Source organism: Hemitrygon akajei, chromosome 10 (genome assembly GCF_048418815.1).
Source record: "Hemitrygon akajei chromosome 10, sHemAka1.3, whole genome shotgun sequence".
In the NCBI taxonomy this organism is placed as follows: domain Eukaryota; kingdom Metazoa; phylum Chordata; class Chondrichthyes; order Myliobatiformes; family Dasyatidae; genus Hemitrygon; species Hemitrygon akajei.
In genome coordinates, this window is record NC_133133.1 from 73,951,124 (window position 1) to 73,971,137 (window position 20,014).

Consider the following 20,014-nt stretch of genomic DNA (forward strand, 5'->3'; position numbering starts at 1 on the left):
TTACAACCAGCACTCATTCAATCGCATGACCAACTTTAGAGATTCCAGCTTTTCATATTCATTTTATCCCAATTAATACTGCTGCCTCCTAGATCAGAAAGAAAGGGCAGACATTATCCAGACTCTACGCCAGAGTCATGGCTTCAGCTCTGAATCAGCAAGGATGCAAAAAAGAATTTATTACATCACATGTTGTGTAAATGATAAGTGTAGATCAATCTCCTTCTCATTTCTTCAGTCAGTTTCAAACATCACCCCACTTGATTGTCTGGACAACAGTAGCTGAACTACATATCTTTCACCTTCTGTAAAATCAAATATTGACAACAGCAGAAACAAAATGATGATGTAGGAAGTACAGAAGCTACTCCACCCAGATTTTGCACTCATTTTCCGCTCATTTCAAATGGAATGGACTTGAGTTGTTGAGTTGTTTTTGGGTCCATTTGTACATTTTCATTAAATGCTTTGTGTCTTCACAGATACCACACCTTGTGTGAAACAAGTGTGTCTGTCTGTGACAGCAAAGGACTGAGAGCCAAGATCAGCCATGAGCATGTTAAAAACATGCAAAATCTAATCACCCCATGTACAGATATTAGTAATGTCAAGACAACTTCCAACAATCAGAATCTCCATTTATTAGCAGTTGGTTGAATATGTTAAGATATTAACAAGGATAGGGGGTGAATTTCTATCAAAGCACACCAACCAAGACAAATCTTCCATGCATTGCTGCTCGAGCTTGTTCTAAATTTACACCGATGGGTTTGATCCGCACTTCATTAACTTGTTCCAAAAGCTACAATCAATAGAAAATTCAGTATATTCCCAGAGATGAAAACTTAACATAGAGAGAATCTGTTTCCACTGCACATTCTCAGTTTCACAGATACTTTGTCCAAAGGACACATTTGAGGGTTTTGATATGGGCATCATAGTGTAATGGTTAGCATGATGCTATTGTAGGATAATGTAATTGATGGAAACACATAGAATTCACAACCACCAACATCAAGCCATGGTTCACTTTAAGGAGCTGGTCTGACGTGGTGACGTAATTACATAAAGGAACTTTTACTGCGCTTTGTGTTCAGCTTGTTGAAGTCCAATAAGTGAGTTGTTACGGATTTTCTTAAACATAAAGTGCCTCACGTTGTTTTATTTGCAAAAAGCTACACTATTACTACAGTGCCAGTGATGCAGGTTCAGTAAGGTGCTGTCTATAAGGTGTTTATACACTCTCTCCGTAACCATGTGGGTTTCCTCCAGGTGCTCTGGTTTCCTCCCTCATCCCAAAAACATAACGTTGACAGTCAGTGTGGGTTCATTGGGCCAGAAGGGCCTGTTACTGTGCTACATCACCAAATATAAAAATAAAATAAATATGTGCCACATGTCACAGACAAAGTTCTGAGAGACCAGATTCCGGATCGGGAATTTGCCACAAGTAATTCCATGGCAAACATTTCAGAGGTACAGGCTTTACTTAATGCCAGGCATGGTGGCGTTCATGCAGAATCAATGCGGAGATAGAGAGCACTTTTCTGGGGAAGTATGGGGGGAGAGTACCCTGAACAGAGGGAACGGTATGCAGTCAGAGACTCAGTGTGAGGTAACCACTGTCTCATTGAGGGAACGTACAGCACACTGCAAATCTGTGTTGACAGAGGAAGTATACGGGTAGAGAGGCATATGACTAGGGGGGCAATATGAAAGGTGCTCTGTCCTCTTTCAGGCTTTGCCTACAGTGGGTGCTGCACTATTGGAGCGAGCTTGTGGAGGGAGAGTAATGACCCTGAAAGGAGAGCGTAGAGGAAGCACTAGATTGTTAAAGGGACGGTATCAAGGCAATATTTTACTGCATGTACTGAGCCTACATTGTAGGTAGGCCTCCATTAGTCTCGATAGACCATGGATTTGTGCCTTGGAAAGTTTCCAAGGTGCAAGCCTGGGCAAGGTTTTTTTAATGGAAGACCGGCAGTTGCCCAAGCTTGCAAGTCTCCCCTCTCCACGTCACCGATGTTGTCCAAGGGAAGGGCATTAGGACCCATACAACTTGGCACCAGTGTCGTCGTAGAGCAATGTGTGGTTAAGTGCCTTGCTCAAGGAAACACACGCTTGAACTAGTGACCTTCAGATCACTAGATGAATGCCTTAACCACTTGGCCATGCACCAGTGGGTACAATCAACCCTTTGTATGGTTGGTATGAAAGAACCATTTGGACTTTATGGAGGTACCACACTAGTGTCAGTGGCTCAATACAAAGGATGTCCTAGTCTCTTGAGAGTGGTATGGAGGGAGTACCATGCATGAGCAATGTGATGGAGATGTATTGTACTCAGATGGACATCTTGTTGGAGTACCATGATGGAGACATCGCATTGTCAGAGAGAAGGCTGTGTTGTTAAGGAGGCATTATACAGGGAGCGGAGTAACAGCACACAGAGAGAGCTCTACTTTGTACTGTGCGGCAGCTCTGTCACAGTGTTGGAATAACAATTTGGACATGAAACTGAGATGGAAGAACAATACTGTATGTAATGGAGCTGCACTGTTGGAAGGGTTTCCGAGCTGTAGTGACTCTCTGTGGTCACAGAAGTGTAGGAGTGTCTGCACAGACGGAATGGGTGAAGGGAACAGCCACAATGTCAGAAGGTTCACATGGAGGAAGAGCAGCATAAACAGGAGGAATCATACACACAAGACATTCTGCAAATGCTTTAAATCTTGAGCAACACACACACACACAAAGTGCTGGAGGAGCTCAGCAAATCAGGCAGCATCTATGTATGTCAAAGTGAGTCAATCACCGGGCCAAAATGGGATGTATCTTGTACTGTAGAAAAGAAAGAAACTGGAGACCCCAGTCACGGTTTTCCAAATCTCTTTAACAGTATGACTGAGCTTGAGACAGAGCAGAAGATTCACCAGAAGTTGCTTGGATAAGGACTTCAATTATGATGAAGGAATGGATCAGACTGACTAGATAGATGCAAGGTATATAGAATATATTTTTCCATGGTAGGGGTATGAAAACACACACACACATGCACGCATGCACAGTGGTTGATATCTGGAATTTACTGCCAGAGGAGATAGTGGAATCAGATACAATCTCTATATCCGAGTCAAGCATTTGAATAGACAAGGCATAGAAGGATATGATCCTATTGTGGGAAAATGGGAATCGTGTAGATGCACTAAACAGTCAGCTGGGTCAAAGGGTCTTTTTCATGCTGTATATTGCTATGACTCTATTTATAGATTTTGCGTGGGTGTGTGGGGGCTACAAAATTGCAACAGCTTAATGCTTTTCACAAAACCCTTGTTGTAGAGAGTGAGGAGAGTTGCCCAAGGCTACAGAATGATAAAGCCTGACTGGAGAATAGGGTGGAGAAATGGCTGATGGAATTTAATCCAGAAAAGTGCAAGGTGATGTATTTGGGATGTCAAAGGTAAGGCATTCACATTACATGAAAAGTCCTAGGGCGTATCACAGGGGTTAGCAGACCCCTCAATGAATGGTAGGGGTCCATGGCTTAAAAAAAATGGTTGGGAACTTCTGAAAGGGATTTTTTTCTGTGTACAGGACATGATCAGAGTCTAAAAATTTGCTCAGGAGAGTGAAGAATGCAGATTTAGTTCTAGTGCTCAAAAGAAAATTGGGCACGTACAGTACCCGAAAGGAAATTTTTAATGTCAGGTGCCTCTGTCTAGATTTTCCTTACAGAGAGCCAGTATGAATTCAATTGGCTGAACGGTGCTCCAGATTGTAAACGTTCTGTGATTCTGGGGGTGGGGGGGGAGGAGTTGCCTCACGTGGAGGAATATTAAGGGAGAGGGGAGCAATCACTTCACTGTGAAAGGGTCATTATAGAGGTAACACTGCAGTGGTAGTGGTTTAAACCGGAGACAGAGCTTCACTGTCGGCAGGAGAGAACCAGTGGAGTGCCAGGGGGTGATAACAGAATGCTTTCTGCTATATTTGAGGGCCATATGAAGGATGAGCTGGACTGGTGACCAATATGGAGGGAGAGCTGCTGGTTGACAGGATCGTGTAGGGCGACATCAACCTGTCTGAGTGTCACAATGGTGCAAGCACTCCTTTGGTACCTTGGATGGTCGGGAGGAGCTCTGTACCATTAGAGGGCTGGTTATGATGAAACTTCAGTGAAACCTATCAATTGTTGAAAGGCCTCGATACAATGGATGTGAAGAGGATGTTTCCTATGGTGTGGGAATCTACGACTACAGGACACAGCCTCAGTACGGAGGGGCGTCCTTTTAGGGTGGAGATGAGGAATTTCTTTAGGCAGAGAATGGTGAATATGTGGAATTCATTGCCACAGGCAGCTGTAGAGGCCAACTCATTGACTATATCTTAAGGCTGAGGTTAACAGATTTTTGATTAGACAAGGTACGAAGTGATACAGGGAGAAGGCAGGAGATTGGGGCTGAGAATGGATCAGCCATGATGACATGGTGAAGCAGACCCGAAGGGCCAAATGGCTTAATTCTGCTCCTATATCTTATGGTATTATGGTTTAAGAGACTCTCTCTCAGAAGTGGATTATGGAAGGAAAGCAGTCCTCTTGGTCAGCTAGCCCTGACAGATTAAGTGCACGTACAGGGCCTGTTCTGAGGAAGTGCTACTCTGCTGGATGACAGAGCACTCTGCACAAGCAACTATAGAAATGCAATTCCCACTTCTAACTCGGTGAACAAGACCACTGAAAATATCATGTGGCTAAGGCCGGGGATGTGGATTAATTGAATCCGGATAACTTCAGCTGCTCCTAAGCCAATGCCTTTTGCCACAGCTGACACATTGTTTCTGATATATACAGCTTCCTCCCCAAACTTACACATTTTGAAATGCTTTGACCATATAATATGGTGCTGGGTTTAGGAAGGCGGGGGTGAGCTGCCTTCTTGAACTGCTATCGCCCTTCTGGTGAAGGTGTTGTTGCATTGTTATTGGGGAGGGAGTTACAAAATTTAGGCCCAGTGATGAGAATTAACAACAATATAATTCCAAACACCAACTACAGAAAATCTGCAGATGATAGAAATTCAAGCTACACAAACAAAATGCTGGAGGAACTCAGTAGGCCAGGCAGCATCTATGGAAAAGAGTAAACAGTCAATGTTTCAGGCCAAGACCCATGATCAGGACTGGAAAGAAAAAGATGAGTCAGAGTAAGAATTCCAAGTCTGGTTCCTTAAAACGTCATAGCTGGGACAGATAGTGCGGATAAGCTCCATTAGCTAAATGTTAATGTCTAATATTTGTTGATAGCAGCTGGATTCTTTCTTAGCCCCAGGCACCATTAAAATAAGGATGTCTGTTAATGACCCAGGGTCTATTGATCACTCTGAGAGCTAGGTTGATGGATTATTTCTCAGTGTCTGTCAAGTTGGTTTGACGGATTCTTTTTCCGATTTGGGCTTATTGCTTATATGTAATATTAATATTCTTTTGCAAGTCAAAGGAATGTTATGTCCAAATCATTGTAGAATGATGGATGAATAGTGACCATTAAATTATCTAAGTGATTTATAAGGGTATGCTCAACACCATTAATGAACACATGTTGTGTGAATGAAAGAAACCAAACGGAGTTAATGACCTGAGAACAAAAGATCAAAGTGTTTATCTGTCTCATGGATCTCTCTGCATTTGTGAAACTTATTTTTATTGGGATGCCTTTCCCTGGTTCGTTGGACTTACCCAGACTGGAAATTGCGATTGGTGCCTGGCACCCGCAGTGGTTTCACGAGTGAGTTGGAATTCAGAGATCCACCGACAACAGCAGCAATCAAGTGGTGACTAAGGCTCATGAGCCCCAAGATCTTTGTGACTTGCTACATAGCATTTGTGTGGTTTATTTGTGTTTTCTATTATATGTTAATGAATTAGGCTTAAGTTACTTTGTTCTGCTTGCACACGCATTACCACATCTCCTGGTCACTTGAACTGTTTGGGTCTGATCAACCCAGTCCATTACATTGCACCAATATGGTGGGCACAGGATTGACCTTTGGAGATGTTGACACTCAGAAGCTTGAAAATGCTCACCCTTCCCACTGCTGATCCCTCAGTGAGTACTGGTGTATGTTCCCTCGACTTCTCCTTCCTGAAGTCCACAACCAATTCCTTGGTCTTACTGACATTGAGTGCAAGGTTGTTGCAACACCACTCAGCCAGCTGATCTATCCTGCTCTTGTATGCCTCCTCATCATCATCTGAAATTCTGCCAACAATAGTTCTGTCATTGGATGTTTTATGCTTAGAGGACAATTTGCAGGCAGCGATACTTCAACGAATCTGAAATCATTGTCCTTCTTGGTGACACATGTCAAGGGGAGCAAGGTACCAATGCACCAGGTAGGTGAGCAACTGCAATCCATCTTGTAGATGGGAAACTCTAACTCTTCAGAAACAGCTTCTTCCTCTCCACTGTCAGATTTCTGAATGGTCTACGACTCCATGAACACTTCCTCATTAACACACACAAAACACTGGAAGAACTCAGCAGGCCAAGCAGCATCTATGGAAAAGAGTACAGTCGATGTTTCAGGCTCTTCTCAGCCCAAAGCGTCATCTGCTGAGTTCCTCCAGCATTTTGCGCGTGTTGCTCAGATTTCCAGCATCTGCAGTTTTTCTCTTGTTTGTGATTGGACACTACCTCATTATTCCTTTTCTGAACTATTTATTCATTCTGCAATTTTAGATTAATTTTATGTCTTTGCACAGTATTACAGCTGCAAAAGAAATTGCATGTCACATAAGAGAGTGATAACAAATCTGATTGTGTAGCCATGGTTCTCCAATGAAGTAGGTTGCTTTGTCTGGATGAGATTGAGCCTCTTGCCTGTTGCTGAAGTTGGCTCATCCAGGAAAATAAAGGATATTCCAACTTGCTTCAGACTTGGGCATTTTAGACAGTGGAGAGGTTTTGCAGTGTCAGGAGGTATATAATTAACCACAGGATGCTCTGGCTTCCCATTGTGGCCATGGTATTTATGTGGCTTCTGGTTATTGGTGAGCCCACAATGTTGATAGATCAGGATAAGAGGCAGTAATGCATTGTGGTTAGACCTCTCCTGTTAGAGACAGCCATTGCCTGCCACTTTCTCAGTGCGAATGCTACCGAGTACTCATCAGCCCATACTCATATATTATCGAGGATTTGTTCCACGTACTTCTGGATTGCTTCTACTGTTGATTGGATGTAAATAGAATTGCATGTTGTGCAGCTTCATTCACAAAGATCTTGATAATAGTCTCTGTGTTGGAGATTTTACAGCTGCTGACCATTGCAATTTGCATCCATTAGTTTGTACGTACCCAGGAGCTGCAAGCGAGCCGATTCTGATTACCTCCTAAAGCCTTAACATGAGAAGACTGGGGTAGCCTGAACTTTCTCGAGTAAACTCACTGCCTGCTTTTTCACTTTTAAACCTCAACTCAATGGTCTGAATCGACTGATTAAAAGCCAGCATCTCAACTTCAGACTGCTGCCTTCTACCAAGCAACTAGGACCCTGAGCAAAGGTGGAGATCTGAACAGCTGATTACCAGTTACTGGACAACCGTGTTTAGCTGTTGGACTCCTTGCGGTGCAAAGGTGAAATGTAACTATCGACAGACTTCCTCACCTTTAGACTGTGGAACCTATCAATTGAACTGATACTAGGCTAATCTGCTGCAAACCAAGTGGACCTACTGATCTCATTGGGAGGAAACAGTTTAGTACAGGAACAAAGTACCAGGTAATTGACCTTTCTTTATACAATTGAATAAACTAATGAATGTAATTGTTTAATTTCTTCTCAGTGTTTTAATATAATATATTTTAAATTGTTACATCAATTTGTATTTGCCATTTTACTCAACAGGTTTGATCACCACAATGCCCGCAGATGGGTTTTAAACAACTCTCGAAACCACCCTGGATTGAGATTCACCAGTTTCAGTGGGCAACTTCTGACTCTGGGTTGAATGTTTCAGGTCAGTCCAGGCTTTCAGCCAGATGACTTGTGAGCTTCCAATGGAAGGTCCAGGCCAACTTACCTGGGCATTCCCCAAAAGCTCCCTGAAACTCCTTGCTATCGTTAGTCCGTAGGAAAGTAAGATGGAGGTTATCCCTCCTAAGCTCTTACCTTGCTACTGAAAAATTCCACAGCTGTATGTGAAATTAACCTCTCCAGTTTACAAAGGTCCTCAAGCCACAAGGGTGGAGATCGGTGATTCTGCTGCTGTTTTCTGCACAGATCAATGTGCTGGACATGTGTTGCAGCTGTCAATCTTTGCTGCTTGTGTGAGTCAGCCTTCTGTAGCTGTCCTGCAAGAGAAATTACTTTATGTCCATCATGGCATTAGTTCCCATACGTAGTGCCACGATGCTTCCATCTGTGCCAACTTTCATCAGGTAATCCACACTGGGTTTACTGATGTTTGTATCCTTCTCTTGGGAGGTACAGCTCTGTGCAGAATATGGACAGGCTTGCAGCCAGGAATGGCTCAATGCAGCACAACATTGTTGTGTATTGTTCAAGTTGCAGTGTCAGCGCACAAATCACAAAAACACAGTAAAATTACATGATTCATACAGCTGGCTTAATAATACTTGTGATTTCCATGTGCATTATCCACTAATCATGTTCAAGTAGTCATTGTACCATTATATTCTGCATTCCTGACTTCTTACTGCTTTGAAGTGTATACACATGGCATGATCTACCTGAGGGGTGTGCAAAGTTTTCCACTGTGTCCCAGTACACTTGACAATACTAAACCAAAACTAAACCTCTACCAGAAGACACATATGCTGTCTCATTTATAACAACTGCTGCCTATGTATTTAAAGGCTGTTCTGTCAGCTGTGAATGTAGTATAAAAGTGTGTTGAGAGTTGTATGTAGCACAGGAGTAGAATCTAAGCACTAAAGCCATTCTGGTGAAATATGGAGTGCCTACTTGAGGTTTTACCTCTTTCCTTCAGTGGTAGTCCCACTGGGGTTGCTGCATGGGTGAAAGAGAAGGGCTATATATAGGCTTGATGTGCCTGGAGCAGGAAGAATTGCACACAGGAGGCTTTTCCCAGAGAACACTACATTGATCCAAACTATGCCCACCTAGATTCTGAGAAGTAGTCTGTCCAGATTTTTAACCGATCTGAATCTTCTGTAGTTAGAGCTCAGTCAGACACGCACAGCCTGCTGAGATGGAGGTCACTGCCATCCCGAATTTCCTTCAACCCTCATCATTTCAGGAAGCAGTGGATGGAGAGCACAGAATTAGTGAGGCATTGAGGCTCACTACTCAAGAAAAGACCACCCCCCTCCTTTTGAGTGGGCAGCAACAGGCAGAATGGCATTTGGATCTGCAAGGTCTCAGTATTTCTGAGATTCATGACATCTGAGTCCAGCTTAAGTTTCTCAGTGAAATGCATGCCCAGTTGCACTAGTAAAGTGAAATTAGATTTTCTGATGGAACATGGATATTTCAATTACTCTCAAGCACAATCTATTTCATCCAGGGTCTGACCGCTATGGGACTAAATCTAGCCAGTCCTTTATTGGCATCTCCACCACCTCAGTCTCCTACTCATCTGAGCATTGGGCACCTGGACTCTGATCTACAATCAGCCATTTTGTTTATTGACAAGGCTTGAGGGTATGACAGTTTATTCCTATGCAACCGACACAAAGCGCTGGAGGAGCCCTGTGGGCCTGGCAGTATCTATGGAGCATCACTGGGAATGTGGCAGCATATCTAAGCTTACTCCTACCATGTTGTGTGCATGAGGCAGAGAATGCTACTGAGATTTATGACTGCCCACTGTAATTCTCTGGAGAAGGTTCTGAACATTACAATAACCCGTCACATGCTTCACTCATCTCTTGAAGCAGGAGAGAGCAGACAAAGACATTATGAATGCAAACAAGTTCTTCCTGGAGTCTACCTGGTACATCATATTCCTGAGATTCACGTGGACTATCTAATGCTGAAGTATACTGCAAAACGCGAGACCTGAGAGCCCATGTTACTTTGGTATTGACCAGACAAGGAATATGGTGGCACTTCAGAGTTTGGCTGGGTTCATCAATATTTACACCTGCTACCTCAGACGTAATCTTTCAATGAATGTACAGCCCTCACTAGACAGAAACTTCAGATAAATCTATAACCATGCAGCAATGAGGGCTTCCTTTTCCGATCTTGCAAATGTCTCTCTCCAGGAGGGACGCTTACAGACGCTGAGATTTTGAACTGCTCACAGTCATTAAGGGAAACAGTATGAAGTATTTTCAGCTTCATGGAGGCTCCTTTTAATGCCAAGAAGATTCATAAAGTGGAAATACTTGGGATCATTTAGACATCTGGTAGAGAATTCCTACCTAAGCACTTGAACGCTGCTTGCTGTGGGAAGTGATTATTTCAAGCTAGTGATGACAGAACTCAACAGGCACTAAGTCAGCCTGCCTGGCACGTCACTATAGTTTATCAATGATTCCTGAGACTACACTTGTCTTTTCTGGATTTTGCAGAGGAATGTGTGACACTGTCTGAGAGTCCTGTCTCCTGGTAACAGGACCTGATTCCTGCCCCTCATTCTGTCAGTCCCAAACTATAACTGTGCAGTTAGTCAGGTCAAGCTGCGGAGCAGTGGGAAACACCAAGCCAATGGATTGACGAATTAATTAACTTAATATGACCATGACTCAAAGTATTGATTCACAGTTATACAGTACAAAATTGGGCCCCTCATTCCAATTCATTCACTTCTATGCACCTAATCCCATTTGCCCATGTTATGCCTGCACCTATTCTCCTCTTCTCCTGTTCAAGTACCTGTCCACATGCTTTTTAAATGCTGGAAGTGGTACATCCTCTACTAACCTGTTACAAGAAACCACCTCCATCTGTGTGAAAGACTTGCCCCTCGAATATTGAATTTCTACTCTCACATTAAACTTGTGCTCTCCAGTCGGGAAAGCTGATGACCGTGTCCTCCAATGTATTAGACTGTGAGTTTCCAAATGGGACACTATTGGGAATGTGGCAGGAATTCCAGTTTTGCCTGAAGTGGCTATAAGGAACACACTGCAAGGTCCATCTGCAAGGTTGCGCATTTTCTGTATTGCACCCACTTACCGCCCTCAGGGGGCAATTGGTTGCACTCCACTACATCAGAAAGTCAGCATAGTAGTATCTCCCTCTCAAATGCTGCTGCTCCAGTCAAGGTTCTGCTGACTCCATGTTACATCAATCTCCTCTCACACTGTAAGCACTTCTTTCCTTGTAGTGCTTGGGGACGGCGGACTAACTTGCAGTTCATGATGTGAACTGTGAGAGATCCGCATCAAACCAATCCATTCCCTGGGTTGTAGCCTCAAGTAACATGGGTTTCTTCACCTCCATCAAAACTAGAGCACTGAGTTGTTAGTCGCCTTAAGCAACCCTGCAGTCTGTGCACTAGATGTTCTCCTACCTCATACCTGAAAGGTTCTACTTTAAACTTACTGAACACTCCAGCCTCTACAGAATCACTGCCATCCTTGGTACGTTCATGGTCGTGGACTGCACCCTGCTCATTATCACCATAAGATGCATTCTGCATTATAGTTAAACAGTAAACCTGTCAGTAAGGACACCTGCTCCAACACTTCACTGAGTGTTCTGGAGAGGGTGTGACATTAACAATTATACACTGGAGTTTCTGCCTCCCTGATGAACAAGATAGCACACTCTCTGTTATACACACTTACGTCAAAGTGATTTCCTTTCAATGTCAAAGAGTCAAAGTATGTATGCAGTATACGACCCTGAGATTTGTCTTCTCACAGCCAGGCACAAAACATAAAAAAACACAAGAAAAAATACCATGGAACCCGCTCAAAGGAAAAAAAAATCAAACACCTCTCCCGCAAAAAATAACGAATCTCGCAAACGTCAACAAGAACATCAACCACTCCGCAAAAAGCAAATCCTGCAAATGGCAACAAGAAAGAACGAGCAAAAACAGAGAATATAAAACACAAAATGGAAGAATCCATATTCAGTTTAGCTCAGTGTCCGTTAACTGCAGGGCACCCTGATTCAAAGTCACCAAAAATGAACAACAGATAAAGGAGCAACCATAATTCAGAAAACACATCATAATGTGAATCACAGTCCAATCCGCAAACCACGTCAATTAAATCTTGCTCCAGCTTCACCCTCCGACAGCATTGGAGAGAGAGAATTCAGGGCCTTCTCTTGGGAGCAGCGAATGAGGGACTGGTAGACCAGGCTGAACACTTACTCACTCTCTGCACTTACCACGATGTTTTCAATTTTCCTCGGCACTTCAATTGGCAATCTCAGCAAGAAACGAAGTCAGTTATGGGCTCACACCCGATCTCTGAGCTTCTTGGCCTCGAGGCTGTGCGCCTCCCAAAACCTCCTCGGAGACAGCAAAGTACTAGACTGCTCAATCTGCCCAAAAACACGCCATTAACAACAGTATCAGAGCCACGAGCAAAAGAAAAAGATGTAAACACGGTGAAAGAAATAGCTTCACGGACCATCTGGAGAAAGTCACCCATGGGTGCGCTGTTCACTGGCGCCATCTTCAGTTGGCAACCTGAATGTCTGTGCTTATAGAAGATGCAACTCCAATCCTTTCCTCCTAATCAGGCATCACGATGTTTCAACTGGACATTGGTATGGACAATTTTGATCACTTCAGAATGAAATCATGCAAAAATAATATATATTTAAAAAGTGAGGTAGTATTCAAGGGTTCAATGTCCATTTAGGAATCGGATGGCAGAGGGGAAGAAGCTGTTCCTGAATCACTGAGTGTGTGCCTTCAGGCTTCATAACCTCCTACCTGATGGTAACAGTGAGAAAAAGGCATGCCCTGGGTGCTGGAGGTCCTTAATAATGGACGCAGCCTTTCTCAGACACTGCTCCCTCAAGATGTCCTGGGTACTTTGTAGGCTAGTGCCCAAAATGGAGCTCACTAGATTTACAACCCTCTGCAGCTTCTTTCGGTCCTGTGCAGTAGCCCCTCCATACCAGACAGTGATGCAGCCTGTCAGAATGCTCTCCATGGTACATCTACATAAGTTTTTGAGTGTATTTATTGACATACCAAATCTCTTCAAACTCCTAATGAAGTATAGCCACTGTCTTGCCTTCTTTATAACTACATCAATATGTTGGAACCAAGTTAAATCCTCATAGATCTTGACACTGAGGAACTTGAAGCTGATCACTCTCTCCATTTCTGATCTCTCTATGAGGATTGGTATGTGTTCCTTCGTCTTACCCTTCCGGAAGTCCACAATCAGCTCTTTCATCTTTCTGATGTTGAGTGCCAGGTTGTTGCTGCAGCACCATTCCACTAGTTGACATATCTCACTCCTGTACGCCCTCTCGTCACCACCTGAGATTCTACCAACAATGATTGTATCATTAGCAAATTTATAGATGGTATTTGAGCGACACCTATGTAACACCTTGTAGCACCAGTCTTATCACAAGTGACTAGTCATGACGCTCTTTAGAGAAAATCAAATTGCTCTAGGTGCTAACAGCCCATCAGAAGAATTCAGATATCGGAAGGAGACAGTGAATAGAAACCATGTGCTTTTGGAAATAAGGTTTTGTTTATAGGAATAAAACAATGTGTACAAAATATTTACGTGAGTAAGAACAATTCAAAATTCAAATATTCTGTTTAGGTTCCAAATCTTAGATGTCATACCAACACAAATTCCTGTTTAGTTAGAATCAGTGATATTCCTTAGAATAACCTTTGTTACTCCAATTTCTCTAACTAATTAGATCTAGTGTTATTCCCTATTTAAAAGTTTACAGGCTAAACTTTCCTTTTTACTTACCCTTAGTTAGTTAGAAAACCAAATATAATTCCCATTCTCAAGTATTATAGTTAACTTCAATTTCAGTTCCAGACAGTATATCTACAAGTTTAAATTAAAATTCAAAAATTATATATACACAGTTTAACTCCTTTCACAATTCTCCAACGCCACAACTTTTAAACAAAGTAAATCCCATTCAGTAACTTACCAACGTCTGTGCAAAAATAATCAGTTCTTGCAGAAAATCAGATTCGGATTCTTCAAATGAAAATAAACTTGTACATCCAGCCATATTAAATCCTCTGCCTCATTACACATTTCGTTCCCATGCTGGTTCTTGGACCTCAGGTGGCTCACCATCTTGGTTCCTTGGATGACATAGTTGGGCATCCATGGTAAGTCAATTCCCTAACTTATACAATACTTGACCAAATGCCTTGGTGTGATTTTGCAGAACTAATTCCCAAGCACATGGAAGGGATTTTGGACACTGGTCTCTGCCGATATTGTCTCGTTATAGCTGCTGTATGTTATAGCTGTAGCTTCAAGAGATCTTTTATTGCTATTGTCTCTCCTTCAGGGGTTCCACCCTGAGGTTCTCAGGTTAGTAGGGTGAAGATACTCACTGCTAATTCCGCTCTCAACAGGTCATGTCTTCCGCTTCTAATCATTGCTCTGTTCTCTCCTTGTCCGTTCTGTGTCCAGCCCGCTCCGCCCTCGCATAGCACACACCCCTAAGGTGTACCAGTATTGAGCATCAGCGAGGAGGAGATGTTATCACCAATCCGCACAGATTGTGGTCTTCCAGTTAGGAAGCTGAGGATCCAATTGCAGAGGGGAATACAGAAGCCCAGGTTCTGCAACTTCTCAATCAGAATTGTCGGAATGATGGTATTAAATGCTGAGCTATAGTCAATGAATAACATCCTGACGTAGGTGTTTGTGTTGTCCAGGTGGTCTAAAGCCATGCGGAGAGCCATTGAGATTGCCTCTGCCGTTGACCTATTGTGACGATAGGTAAATTGCGGTGGGTCCAGGTCCTTGCTGAGGCAGGAGTTCAGTCTAGTCATGACCAACCTCTCAAAGCACTTCATCACTATCGATATGAGTGCTACCGGGTGATAGTTGTTAAGGCAGCATTTACACATATGCACAGCAAGCTCTCCTCTACAGTAAGGCCAAAGACACACACACGTTAAATGAAGGCTGAGTGGTTCACAGTGTGAAGTGCCCTGCTATGACAATGATTCTGAGGCAATCTATCTATTGGCACCAAGTCTCTTTTCCCAAAGTTCATGATGACTCATTTATTTTTTTATAAAGTGTGACCAATGAATCAACTACAACTTAAAAAATGCAACAGTAAATTGAAAAATTATCACCATTGAGATCTTTCACAAAAGCTTTTAAAGATAGCTTGCTGGGTCAGCAGCTTCTCTGCAGCTCCCCGTGTGCGACTGGTGCAGCTGTCACTTTTCACCGGATGGAATAACAGTTCTGGGCCTGCGACACAGTGGGAGCACAAGCCTGGGAGACAGAATCTGCAGAGGGACTATCAGACTGGACTGCAGTTGCTGCTTTGCCAGAGACCCATCCACCATTCTAAACATTTAATCCCTCCACCACTGCTACATGGCGAATGCGGAATATCCCATCTACAAAGTGCACTGCAGTCATTCAGCAAGGAAATGGGGACAGAACCTTCTCATCCCATCACATCTGCCATGATCTGACCTGTATTAACAGGATGTAAGACAAGATTTTCACTGTATCTTGGTACGTGTGATAGTACAAACCTAAACCAATACCAATACCCAGGAGGACCAGGACATTACGCACATGGGAACACGAACCCAGCAGATGCACCTCTGGTACAGTCCGGGTTGTCTTGGAAATGCATCTCTGCTCCTTTATGATCGTTGAGTCTGAACCCTAGATGTCACTCCCAACAGAACTATCAGAACACCCGAACAAGAATGACTGGACTGGTTGAAGGAGGAAGATCTTCACTACCTCCTCAAGGGAAAGAGGAGACGGCAATAACTGGTACCATAGTCAGTGCAAACTCCCTTCCATAAAGGATCCCGAGAGTATTCTCGGCACTGCCAATCGCCAACAACCTTACAACCAGATGGAAGTCAGATTATAATACTGCCAACGTTAGCCCTAATGCAACACCACTCTCACTCACCTCACACAAAACACTAGAGGAACTCAGCAGGCCAGTCAACATCTCTGGAAAAACCTCGGCAGGACTGGAGAAGAAAAGCTGGGGAGTAGATTCAAAAGGTGGGGGGAGTGGAGAGAGAAACACCAGGTGAAACCTGGAGGGGAGAGATGAAGTAAGGAGCTGGGAAGTTGATTGGTGAAAGAGACAGAAGGCCATGGAGGAAAGAGAAAGGGGTGAGGAGTACCCAAGGGAGGCGATGGGCGGGCGAGGAGATAAGGTGAGAGAAGGAAAGTCTGAGAAATCGATGTTCATGCCATCAGGTTGGAGGCTACCCAAATGGAATACAAGGTGTTGCTCCTCCAACCCAAGTGTGGCCTCATCATGAAAGAGAGTGAGACCAGGGATGGACATATCGGAATGGGAATGGGAAGGAATTAAAATGAATAGCCACTGAGAGATCCCGCTTATCCTGACGGATTTTGTTTTGAGTTCCTCCAGCATTTTGTGTGTGTTGTTTGGATTTCCAGCATCAGCAGATTTTCTCTTGTTTGTGATTTGCCCACTCAGATGCCTGTGTCTGTGATCTCCTGCACTGTTCCAATAAGCCCAATACAAGCTTGTGGAGAGCATTTCATCTTGTGTCTGGGCACGTTGCAACCTGCAGGACTCAATATTTAATTTGACAGCCTTTAGTAACTCTTCTTTTCTTTCTGTCTGTGCCTGAAATGGCTGTTCTGCCTGACATCACTGTGACTCAGTTTTCCCTTTTCTATTTAGAGTCATAGACAAGTACAGCAGAAAAACCAGTCCTTCCACTCATTTAGCTCATGCCAAACCATTTAAAACACCTGGACCTGCACCTAGACCATGGCCACTCATCCTCTGCCTATTCAAACTCGTAAACATTGAAACCAAGCTTGCATGCCCCACTTATGCTGGAAGCTCATTCCACACTCCCATGAGCCTCTGAGTGAGGATATTTCCCCTCATGTTCCCGTTAAACTTTTCATCTTTCCCCCTTTACCCATGACCACTAGTTGTAGCTCCACCCAACCTCAGTTTAAAAAGCCTGTTTGCCTTTACATTATCTATACCCCCTATAATTGTGCTTACTTCTATTAAATCTCCCCTCAGTCTTCTACATTCTGAGGAATAAAATCGTAACCTTGTAGCGATGTTGCTATTTCTACAGATGTTTCTGATTCTACATTTCTACATGATTGTATTTCTACAGAGCTAGAAATAATGACACGCAGTCTGTAAGTTGCACTCCAGACTAGTTTATTCAAACTTCGCGGCACTGGCTTTTACGCAGTTCTGTTCCCGCCCCCTCCAGGTGGAAATGACGTCAGAGGTGCATTACAAAACTTTCTTCCCATGTGCGGGCTTTCTCTCCTTGCTGGTGAAGAAGAAGGCCCAGAGCCAATTTGGGGCTGGCCTGTGCTGACACGCGCGCCATTTTGTGAGCCGGTTCACCTGCGTAGAAAGTGGTCGCTACCACCTATTCAACCTTTCCTTATAACTCAGGCCCTCCAGTCCCAGCAACTTCCTTGTAAATTTTCTCTGTACTCTTATCCTTATTTACATCTTTCCTGTAGGTGGGTGACCAAATCCGCACACAATACTCCAAATTATGCTTCACCAATGTCTCATACAACATCAACATAACATCATATCACCTGTACTCAGTACTTTGATTTATGAAAGTCAATGTGCCAAATGCTTTCTTTATGACCCTATCTACCTGGGCTGCCACTTTCAATGAACTGTGGACCTGTATTCCCAGATCCCTTTGCTCTTCCACGCTCCTCAGTGCTACTGAAGTGCAACACTTTGCACTTATCTGCATTAAATCCCATCTGCCATTTTTCAGCCCACTTTTCCAGCTGGTCCAGATTCCACTGTCCTCACTGTCCACAACACCCCTGATCTTGGGGTCATTCACAAATTTGCTGATCCAGTTAATCACATTATCATCCAGATCATTGATTTGGATGACAAAGAGCAATGGACACTGAGGCACTCCACTAGTCAGTCACAGGTTCCACTCAGAGAGGCAACCATCTACTACCACCTTCTGGTTTCTCCCACAAGGCCAGTGTCTAATCCAATTTACTACCTCATCGTGAATGCCAAGCAACTGAACCTTCTGGGAACAATTGGATGGTCTATAATATACCCTCATTAACAAGGTCCTACCTTTCTGATGCCTCAGTTCACCTATAGGGCCTCACATGCCCTGATCTCATTCTCCTTTTCTACAATACTTCTTGCATTAAAATATATGCAGCTCAGGACAATAGTCACACCGTGCTCAGTCTTTTGATCCTTGACTTTGTCCGAGATCTTAACCACATCTGTCCTTGCAAACTCTCCACTATCTGTTCCGGCACTCTGGTTCCCATCCCCCTGCTACTCTAATTTAAACCTCCCCGAGCAGCACTAGCAAACCTTCCCCCTAGGATATTAGTCCCCCTCCAGTTCGAATGCAACCCATTAGTTCTGTAGAGGTTCCACTTTCCCTATAAGAGAGCCCAGTGATCCAAAAATCTGAAGTCCTCCCTCCTACACCAACTCCTTAGCCACATGTTAAACTGTATGATCTTCCTACTTCTGGCCTCACTAGCACGTGGCATGGGTAGCAATCCTAAGATCCCTACCCTAGAAGTCCTGCCCCTTTACTTATCACCTAACACCCCGAATTCAGGTTGCAGAACCTCATCACTCTTCCTACCCAACTCATTGTTATCTACGTGGACCACGACCTCTGGCTGCTCACTCTCCCACTTAAGAACACTGAGGACTCAATCTGGGATATCCTGAACCCCGGCACTGGGGAGGCAACATATCATCTGGGAACTCATTCTCATCCCCTTTGTGTTCCTCGAACTAATAAATTCCCTATCACCACAGCGCGTCTCTTCTTCCCACTTCCCTTCTCAGAGCCAGACTCAGTGCCCAAGACCTGCCCACTGTCACTTTCCTCTGCTAGGTCATCCCCCCACACTGCCCCACAACAGTATTTAAAGTGGTATACCTATTTATACAAATCCAACCTGCTGGACATGTCCCACAATTTCAGCATTTACAGCTGGTTGCACAAAGGAGTTTAATGTACTAGTAACAGCTTCATTAACCCATGCTGGGTTCACTACAGGTGACAGAGATATTCCTTTAGTTCTAAAGTCCATCTTCTTTCCAACTTGTTTTTGTCTCTTTCCTTGTTCTGATGAAGGGTCTCAGCCCTGTTTCACCCTCCATAAGCACCACCATGAGCTGCTAAGTGTTTCTTGCAAGTTCTGTTCTTGTACCTTTCTTATAGTGCTGTGGAAGACGAGATTTGGGGAACTTCTTCACCTAGTGGGTGCAGAGTAGCAGCAATATTCTACCTGAGCAGGTAGTTGAAGCTGGCCACTTGTTATCTGCCTGCACTGCACTTTCTCTGTAATTATAGCACCTCATTCTCCATTCTGTTCTTGTTCTCCCTTGTAACATCTCAACGTAGTGTTTTAATTAAATAGATGGCATGCAAAACAAGATCTTGCTTTGCAGTTCAGTGCATGACAAGAATAAACCAATTTACCAGCTAAATCCATGCCTCTATACAATTGGATCCTTGACTTCCTGACCCACAGACCACAATCAGTGAGGGTAGTCAGCAACTTCTCCAGCACAATTATACTTAACACTAGTGCGACATAAGACCATATTCTCAGCTCCCTACTCTAGCCTCTATACAGTCAGGTTGGTGTGGCCAGATTCAGCCCTAGCTCCATCAAAACGATTGCAGATGACATCACTGGAGTGGGCCAAAGCTTAAGAAACAATGAATCGGAGTACGGAAGGAAATAGAGAGCTTAATGGCATGGTGTCATTATAACAACCTTCTTCAACTTCAGCAAAACTTCCCTTCATTGACTTACGAAGGGAGGTGCACACTCCTACACTCTTGCTTAAGTT

General features: G+C 43.7%; 1 protein-coding gene across 2 annotated transcripts in view; it reads right to left on the reverse strand.

Annotated features, from left to right (window-relative positions):
* gabrb4 (gamma-aminobutyric acid type A receptor subunit beta4) overlaps positions 1-20,014 on the reverse strand; it is a 169,227-nt gene that overhangs the window by 110,043 nt on the left and 39,170 nt on the right. Inside the window, exon 3 of one of the 2 annotated variants that reach the window (XM_073058482.1) lies at positions 8,171-8,352. The exons of the other annotated variant lie outside the window; for it this stretch is intronic. The gene's annotated coding sequence lies outside the window, so the exon portion shown is untranslated. The remainder of the gene's footprint in view (positions 1-8,170; positions 8,353-20,014) is intronic. 2 annotated transcript variants of the gene reach the window in all.